At 33.3% G+C, this 10320-nt stretch overlaps 1 pseudogene; it reads left to right on the top strand.

Annotated features, from left to right (window-relative positions):
- The first annotated feature begins 264 nt into the window (after positions 1 to 264).
- LOC146888747 (uncharacterized) lies at positions 265 to 1238 on the top strand (annotated as a pseudogene).
- The last annotated feature ends 9082 nt before the right edge of the window (positions 1239 to 10320 follow it).

The raw sequence follows: 10320 nt of genomic DNA, 5'->3' as shown, positions 1-10320 counted from the left end.
ACTTGTTTTCAACCATATTATATAGTGCGAATATCTTCTGAATTTAATGTTGCCACTGCTCCAATCAATGGGTTTTCTCAGCATTCCTGGTGTACATTTGAAGCCACTGCTCTAGCCCAAAACTTGATATGCTATTTCATGATCTTTATGATCATCACAGTAAATTAAGAATTCTGCTTGAATTGATAAGTTTTGTAAATTTCTTGTTTATCTTTTAGAATCACTTCTGCAAGTTATTTGTTATGTGTAGGTTAAGAAAATATGAAGGGTAAAAAAAACATGACAGAAAGAAGCAATGATGAAACAAGAAGTTATTTTTCATGGAATTTGGAGATGGAACGTGTGTTAGCTGAAGTATTAAGAGATCAAAGAAACATGGGCAATAAGAGTGACGGAGCTTGGAAAAGAGTTGCATATAATGCTGCAGCTGTAGTGTTATCCAACAACTTCAAAGTCCAAGTCACTTGGGAGAATGTTAAAAATCGAATCAAACTTTGGAGATCATGGTATGGAGTTGTAAGTGACATCCTTGGTCAGAGTGGATTTGATTGGGATGGAACCAAACACATGATTACAGTTGGTGATGAAAATGTATAGAATGAATATGTCACTGTAAGTACTTTTTTACATGCAATCCTGTAGCAATTGTTTTTTTTATATGCTATTATATCTTTGAGTAAACAGTGATTGTATGGTCTAATTCCTTTGTATGGAATTGTAGTTGTGTTATTATTGACTTCTTCCTTTTCATTTTCAAGTCGCATAAGGAGGCTAGACATTTTTGATTCAAAGCAATTCCAAATTGGGATGATATAGTGGATTTATGTGCTAAAGATAGAGCTACTGGTCATGGAGCTGAAACTGCTATGGATGCTGATGAAGTCATGAGTAAAGAGGTAACTGAAGTAAATTTTGTGGGTTTGGAGGACTTGAATGCTACTATAGATTTGGAGGAACCAAACTCTAACTTAAAAAGAAAAGCACAATCTACTTCAAGTTCTACTAGTACACAATCTCAAAGGAGAAAGATTAGTGAAAAAGAGCTAATGGCTGCTTCAATGAAAGATTGTTACTAAGGAGTGCTAGATGAGGTGCGTTTAATGCCAAATCTTACTAAGGAACAATGGGCTAAAGTTGTTAAATGGTTAGCTGACATGCCAAAACAATTAGCTATTGTGAAAGCCCTTCCAATTGAGCAGAAGGAAGATTATGTTTTAATACATATTTCTACAACTTAAATCATGGTATGTAATATATATTTTCTTGTGATTGATTAATTTCATGGTATTTGGTTAAGTATGCTGCATATTCGTATTAATTGTACAATACTATGATTGATAAATTTTGTTGCACTTTTGTAGGTCTAGCAGATGTTGAAGAGGACTGAAACAGGATGTTAAAGAGAATTAAAGAGGGTGTTGAAAGACTTACTAGTTGGATGTGGAAAAATTATAAAACAAACATATTAAATAAGAAAACACTTGTTTTAACATGTTATTTAGTTTTCCTTTTTAATGGTAAAATGCTTGACATCATAACTTTGGATAATGAGTTTGGTTAATTGTGATATCAATTTATGGATTTATGTTATATTTGTGGGTTAATTATATCACATTGATGATATTGTGTTTTTACATTATATATTAAGCTTGTGATTTTTATACTTAATTGTTTTATTGTTTATAAATGAAGTAATTAGTAATTAATAATATATTTCTTTGATAGAGTGAATCGATATTGATATAAATTATATTATTGTTGATCCAGAATTTTTAATATTAATTAATTTTAAAAAGTTGGCTAATATTTTTAAATTGAACTATTAAATATTATTTAAATATTTTAAGTTCATTACTATTTTTTAAATTTAATTTAAAAATTTTATACATTGAAATAAATATTATTAAAATAAAATTTTATTTTATAAGAAATTTAATTGTCTTATCCAAACAAGAAATTCAAATGTATGGTATTCTAATTACCCTATCCAAACAAATTATTTAGAAAATGATGGAAATTCAATTACAAGAATTTCAAATGCTATACATTTCAATTTCTTAGAATTGTTAAATTACCTCATCCAAACACAAGGTTACTTCCTTTTCTTTTTCTTCAATTGTCCTTCCTTCTGTAGTTTATATTTCTTCTTTTTCTATTTTCTCCTTCAGCCTATGTTGATCCTTACTGGCTTGTCTTGGTGTCGTAAATTTCAACTTCATTTCATGTCCCTCATGCCTCAAATAAAGGGAAAGTTCATCAAAATTGAGCGTTTAAAAATGAAGCCATGCCCATCTCAAAAGAAGATGACAAGAGTTCGTGGGAGCAATATCACATAATACTTCTCCCACACATTTTCCTGTAATGAATTTGATCCTTGATTGATTCGCATGGAAGCTTGTTGGTACCTGAACTTTCTCGACCAATCTTTCGTTTACAACATTGTTGTCGCTTTCGTAAACAAATGCAACTAAGCATGGGTGCCCTTCGATTAAACACCTTGTTTCTCTACTACCTTTTCCATCATCTTTTTCTTTACTTCCTTTTCTTATTCTTCAATTTCCCTTCCTTCTGCAGTTTATATTTCTTCTTTTTCTATTCTTTCTTTTTATATTTTCTCCTTCAGCCTATGTTGATCCTTACTGGCTTGTCTTGGTGTCATAAATTTCAACTTCATTTCATGTCCCTCACACCTCAAATAAAGGGAACGTTCGTCAAGATTGAGCATTTTAGAATGAAGCCATGCCCATCTCAAAAGAAGATGACAAGAGTTCGTGTGAGCAATATCACATAATACTTCTTTCACCCATTATCCTGTACTGAATTTGATCCTTGCTCGATTCGCATGATAGCTTTGTGGTAACTAGAGTTTCTCCACCAGTCTTTGGCTCACAAAATTGTGTTCGCTTTCGTAAACGAATGCAACTAAACATGGGTGGTCTTCGATTAAACACCTTATTTCTCTACTTCCTTTTCCATCATCTTTATCTTTTCTTCCTTTTCTTTTTCTTCAATTTCCCTTCCTTCTGCAGTTTATATTTCTTCTTTTTCTATTTTCTCCTTCAGCCTATGTTGATCCTTACTGGCTTGTCTTGGTGGCATAAATTTCAACTTCATTTCATGTCCCTCATGCCTCAAATAAAGGGAACGTTCATCAAGATTGAGCGTTTTAAAATGAAGCCATGCCCATCTCAAAAGAAGATTACAAAAGTTCGTGGGAGCAATATCACATAATACTTCTTTCATACATTGTCTTGTACTGAATTTGATCCTTGCTTGATTCAGATGAAAGCTTGTTGGTAACTGAACTTTCTCCACCAATTTTTGGCTTACAACATTGTTATCTCTTTCGTAAACGAATGCAACTAAACATGGGTGGCCTTCGATTAAACACCTTGTTTCTCTACAACCTTTTCAATCATCTTTTTCTTTACTTTCTTTTCTTTTTCTTCAATTGTCCTTCCTTCTGCAGTTTATATTTCTTCTTTTTCTATTCTTTCTTTTTCAATTTTCTCCTTCAGCCTATGTTGATCCTTACTGGCTTGTGTTGGTGTCATAAATTTCAACTTCATTTCATGTCCCTCTTGCCTCAAATAAAGGGAACGTTCATCAAGATTGAGCATTTTAAAATGAAGCCATGCCCATCTAAAAAGAAGATGACAAGAGTTCGTGGGAGTAATATCACATAATACTTCTTTCACACATTGTCCTGTACTGAATTTGATCCTTGCTTGATTCGGATGGAAGATTCGTGGTAACTAGAGTTTCTCCACTAATCTTTGGCTCACAACATTGTGTTCGCTTTCGTAAACGAATGCAACTAAACATGGTTGGTATTCGATTAAACACCTTATTTCTCTACTTCCTTTTCCATCATCTTTATCTTTTCTTCCTTTTCTTTTTCTTCAATTTCCTTTCCTTCTGTAGTTTATATTTCTTCTTTTTCTATTTTCTCCTTCAGCCTATGTTGATCCTTACTGGCTTGTCTTGGTGTCATAAATTTCAAGTTCATTTTATGTCCCTCATGCCTCAAATAAAGGGAACGTTCATCAAGATTGATCATTTTAAAATGAAGCCATGCCCATCTAAAAAGAAGATGACAAGAGTTCGTGGGAGCAATATCACATAATACTTCTTTCACACATTGTCCTGTACTGAATTTGATCCTTGCTTGATTCGGATGGAAGCTTGTTGGTAACTGAACTTTCTCCACCAATCTTTCGCTTACAACATTGTTGTCGCTTTCGTAAACGAATGCAGCTAAACAAGGGTGGCCTTCGATTAAACACCTTGTTTCTCTACTACCTTTTCCATCATTTTTTTCTTTTCTTCCTTTTCTTTTTCTTCAATTTTCCTTCTTTTTGCAGTTTATATTTCCTTTTTTCTATTCTTTCTTTTTCTATTTTCTCCTTCAGCCTATGTTGATCCTTACTGGCTTGTCTTGGTGTCATAAATTTCAACTTCATTTCATGTCCCTCTTGCCTCAAATAAAGGGAACGTTCATCAAGATTGAGCATTTTAAAATGAAGCCATGCCCATCTAAAAAGAAGATGAGAAGAGTTCGTGGGAGCAATATCACATAATACTTCTTTCACACATTGTCCTATACTGAATTTGATCCTTGCTTGATTCGGATGGAAGATTCGTGGTAACTAGAGTTTCTCCACCAATCTTTGGCTTACAACATTGTGTTCGCTTTCGTAAACGAATGCAACTAAACATGGGTCGTCTTCGATTAAACTCCTTGTTTCTCTACTTCCTTTTCCATCATCTTTATCTTTTCTTCCTTTTCTTTTTCTTCAATTTCCCTTTCTTCTGCAGTTTATATTTCTTCTTTTTCTATTTTCTCGTTCAGCCTATGTTGATCCTTACTGGCTTGTCTTGGTGGCATAAATTTCAACTTCATTTCATGTCCCTCATGCCCCAAATAAAGGGAACGTTCATCAAGATTGAGCGTTTTAAAATGAAGCCATGCCATCTCAAACGAAGATGACAAGAGTTCGTGGGAGCAATATCACATAATACTTCTTTCACACATTGTCCTGTACTGAATTTGATCCTTGCTTCATTCGGATGAATGCTTCGTGATAACTAGAGTTTCTCTACCAATCTTTGGCTTACAACATTGTGTTCGCTTTCGTAAACAAATGCAACTTAACATGGATGGTCCTCGATTAAACACCTTGTTTCTCTACTTCCTTTTCCATCATCTTTATCTTTTCTTCCTTTTCTTTTTCTTCAATTGTCCTTCCTTCTGTAGTTTATATTTCTTCTTTTTATATTTTCTCCTTCACCCTATGTTGATCCTTACTGGCTTGTCTTGGTGTCATAAATTTCAACTTCATTTCATATCCCTCATGCCTAAAATAAAGGGAACGTTCATCAAGATTGAGTGTTTTAAAATTAAGCCATGCCCATCTCAAAAGAAGATGACAAGAGTTCGTGGGAGCAATATCACATAATACTTCTCCCACACATTGTCTTGTAATGAATTTGATCCTTGATTGATTCGGATGGAAGCTTGTTGGTACCTGAACTTTCTCCACCAATCTTTCGCTTACAACATTGTTGTCGCTTTCGTAAACGAATGCAACTAAACATGGGTGGCCTTCGATTAAACACCTTGTTTCTCTACTACCTTTTCCATCATCTTTTTCTTCTCTTCCTTTTCTTTTTCTTCAATTTCCCTTCCTTCTGCAGTTTATATTTCTTTCTTTTTCTATTTTCTCCTTCAGCCTATGCTGATTCTTACTGGCTTGTCTTGGTGTCATAAATTTCAACTTCATTTCATGTCCCTCATGCCTCAAATAAAGGGAACGTTCATCAAGATTGAGCATTTTATAATGAAGCCATGCCCATCTAAAAAGAAGATGACAAGAGTTCGTGGGAGCAATATCACATAATACTTCTTTCACACATTGTCCTGTACTGAATTTGATCCTTGCTTCATTCGGATGAATGCTTCGTGATAACTAGAGTTTCTCTACCAATCTTTGGCTTACAACATTGTGTTCGCTTTCGTAAACGAATGCAACTTAACATGGGTGGTCTTCGATTAAACACCTTGCTTCTCTACTTCCTTTTCGATCATCTTTATCTTTTCTTCCTTTTCTTTTTCTTCAATTTCCCTTCCTTTTGTAGTTTATATTTCTTCTTTTTCTATTTTCTCCTTCAGCCTATGTTGATCGTTACTGGCTTGTCTTGGTGTCGTAAATTTCAACTTCATTTCATGTCCCTCATGCCTCAAATAAAGGGAACGTTCATCAAGATTGAGCGTTTTAAAATGAAGCCATGCCCATCTCAAAAGAAGATGACAAGAGTTCGTGGGAGCAATATCACATAATACTCCTCCCACACGTTGTCCTGTAATGAATTTGATCCTCCCTTGATTCGGTTGGAAGCTTGTTGGTACCTGAACTTTCTCCACCAATCTTTCGCTTACAACATTGTTGTCGCTTTCGTAAACGAATGCAACTAAACATGGATGGCCTTCGATTAAACACCTTGTTTCTCTACTACCTTTTCCATCATCTTTTTCTTTACTTCCTTTTCTTTTTCTTCAATTTCCCTTCCTTCTGCAGTTTATATTTCTTCTTTTTCTATTTTTTCTTTTTATATTTTCTCCTTCAGCCTATGTTGATCTTTACTGGCTTGTCTTGGTGTCATAAATTTCAACTTCATTTCATGTCCTTCAGGCTTCAAATAAAGGGAACGTTCATAAAGATTGAGCATTTTAAAATGAAGCCATGCCTATCTTAAAAGAAGATGACAAGAGTTCGTGTGAGCAATATCACATAATACCTCTTTCACACATTATCCTGTACTGAATGTGATCCTTGCTTGATTCAGATGAAAGCTTTGTGGTAACTAGAGTTTCTCCACCAATCTTTGGCTTACAACGTTGTGTTCGCTTTCGTAAACGAATGCAACTAAACATTGGTGGTCTTCTATTAAACACCTTGTTTCTCTACTTCCTTTTCCATCATCTTTATCTTTTCTTCCTTTTCTTTTTTTCAATTTCCCTTCCTTCTGCAGTTTATATATCTTTCTTTTTCTATTTTCTCCTTCAGCCTATGTTGATCGTTACTGGCTTGTCTTGGTGTCGTAAATTTCAACTTCATTTCATGTCCCTCATGCCTCAAATAAATGGAACGTTCATCAAGATTGAGCATTTTAAAATGAAGCCATGCCCATCTCAAAAGAAGATTACAAGAGTTTGTGGGAGCAATATCACATAATACTCCTCCCACACGTTGTCCTGTAATGAATTTGATCCTTGCTTGATTCGGATGGAAGCTTGTTGTTACCTGAAGTTTCTCCACCAATCTTTCGCTTACAACATTGTTGTCACTTTCGTAAACGAATGCAACTAAACATGGGTGGCCTTCGATTAAACACCTTGTTTCTCTACTACCTTTTCCATCATCTTTTTCTTTACTTCCTTTTCTTATTCTTCAATTTCCCTTCCTTCTACAGTTTATATTTCTTCTTTTTCTATTCTTTCTTTTTATATTTTCTCCTTCAGCCTATGTTGATCCTGACTGGCTTGTCTTGGTGTCATAAATTTCAACTTCATTTCATGTCCTTCATGCTTCAAATAAAGGGAACGTTCATCAAGATTGAGCATTTTAAAATGAAGCCATGCCTATCTTAAAAGAAGATGACAAGAGTTCGTGTGAGCAATATCACATAATACCTCTTTCACACATTATCCTGTACTGAATTTGATCCTTGCTTGATTCAGATGAAAGCTTTGTGGTAACTAGAGTTTCTCCACCAATCTTTGGCTTACAACGTTGTGTTCGCTTTCGTAAACCAATGCAACTAAACATGGGTGGTCTTCTATTAAACACCTTGTTTCTCTACTACCTTTTCCATCATCTTTTTCTTTACTTCCTTTTCTTTTTCTTCAATTTCCCTTCCTTCTGCAGTTTATATTTCTTCTTTTTCTAGTCTTTCTTTTTATATTTTCTCCTTCAGCCTATGTTGATACTTACTGGCTTGTCTTGGTGTCATAAATTTCAACTTCATTTCATGTCCCTCATGCCTCAAATAAAGGGAACGTTCATCAAGATTGAGCGTTTTAAAATGAAGCCATGCCCATCTCAAAAGAAGATGACAAGAGTTCGTGGGAGCAATATCACATAATACTTCTCCCACACATTGTCCTGTAATGAATTTGATCCTTGATTGATTCGGATGGAAGCTTGTTGGTACCTGAACTTTCTCCACCAATCTTTCGCTTACAACATTGTTGTCGCTTTCGTAAACGAATGCAACTAAACATGGGTGGCCTTCGATTAAACACCTTGTTTCTCTACTACCTTTTCCATCATCTTTTTCTTTACTTCCTTTTCTTTTTCTTCAATTTCCCTTCCTTCTGCAGTTTATATTTCTTCTTTTTCTATTCTTTCTTTTTATATTTTCTCCTTCAGCCTATGTTTATCCTTACTGGCTTGTCTTGGTGTCATAAATTTCAACTTCATTTAATGTCCCTCATGCCTCAAATAAAGGGAACGTTCATCAAGATTGATCGTTTTAAAATGAAGTAATGCCCATCTAAAAAGAAGATGACAAGAGTTTGTGGGAGCCATATCACATAATACTTCTGTCACACATTGTCCTGTCTGAATTTGATCCCTGCTTGATTCGGATAAAAGCTTGTTGGTAACTGAACTTTCTCCACCAATCTTTGGGTTACAACATTGTTCTCGCTTTCTGATGAGTACGTATTTTTGCCCTCATTTAATGTTTAATTCTGGGTATTTAATTGAATTTGTGTGCCTAAAGAGTGATTTAATTGATAATTTTGATAATTAGGTTGTTTGAGCTTGTGTGTTAAAAATGTCTTAAAAAGTGATTTTTAGCTGCATAAATTATTTTTGGATATTTTAACGTTTGTTGATACAGCTGAAGTTAAGTTTTAAGCTGATTTAGGGTGTGGAAATAAATTGATTAAAGCTTCATGACACCTTAAAGATAAATCAAAGAATAAGAAATTATCAAAAGCACAAAAATTCAGGCCAAGCATTACATGAAGACGGCAAGAAAAGCTTGAAAAAGTGAAGAAGTTTGGCTAAACCAAGAAGAGAGGAAAGAAAAATTGGACCTTGCGGTTTTCTTTATCTTTATGATAGAAGATAATTTGGGAAAATATATCTTTAGATATTTTATTTGATATTTTTAAATAATTATCTTATTTAATTATATCATAAAATATTAAAAGATAATAACTACCAAATCTTTTTAAATATGACAAGATCTTCTTGAATCTTTTTAGTTCCACAACAAACAAATATATCTTGAAGATATTGGATTATTTAGAAGATAATTTAAGGAGATTGCAAAGGGTTGATTTGGAAAATTAATACAAATATTAATTGGTGATAATTTATCATATATCTTTAAGTAATTAATTAATTTAATTATATTAGATATTGATATTATCAACCAATTATATTTGTCAAATAGTCTATATCTCTCCAAGTATTTTTAAATATTCATATTTATCTTTATTTCAAAACATATTTGAGAGATTTTAGCAACAGAAAAGCCCAGTCCAATTCCTATATAAAGAGACCAAGGGAGAAGTAAAAGACAAAGTCGGCACTTCGGAATTTAGGAACCCTTAGGGGGACCTAATTTCTTTCTCTCTCTTTTCTTCTCTCTATTCTTCCTTTATTCTTCTTTTGTATTCCATGGATTGCTAAACTTCTTGGGTTGATTCCATTGTAATTTCATTATGGATTTTGAGGTTAGAATGAATTAATTTCTTTGTTCTTTTTATTATTGTTGAGGTTTTAATTCATTTATGTCTTTTATCTTTGAATCTCGTAAAAAGTAATGATTTTAAATCTATATGCATGTTGATCATATGAGTTCAAGAGTTTTTAAATTTAATTGAGACTTTACTTTGATTTTATTTAGAAACTTTCATGTGATTAAATGAGTTTTTACCAATAATTGAGACTTTACTTTGATTAAAGGTATTTACTCTAACGAAAATTAATTGAGACTTTACTTTGATTAATTAAGCTTTTTATTTGGTGAGGAGATAAAAGAATAAACATGATTAGGCATAGTAAATTTGATTGAGACTGTACTTTGGTTGAATTTACTATGGATAATCTAAAAGTTCTCACTTTTAATTGAGACTGTACTTTGGTTAAAAGTGAGAACGCCAACAAATTAATTGAGACTTTACATTGATTAATTTGCAAATCTACAACAATAATTAATTGAGCAATAATCTTTAGATAACCGATGATGAATCTATTTTGAAAAAGCAATGGAATCAATCTATTTTCTTTACTACTGTTTTTA

This window comes from Vigna unguiculata, chromosome 1 (assembly GCF_037176805.1).
Source record: "Vigna unguiculata cultivar grain cowpea cultivar isolate G323 ecotype 2 chromosome 1, ASM3717680v1, whole genome shotgun sequence".
NCBI lineage: Eukaryota > Viridiplantae > Streptophyta > Magnoliopsida > Fabales > Fabaceae > Vigna > Vigna unguiculata.
The sequence above is the reverse complement of the archived record's forward strand: the minus strand, read 5'-3'. Positions and strand labels throughout refer to the sequence as shown.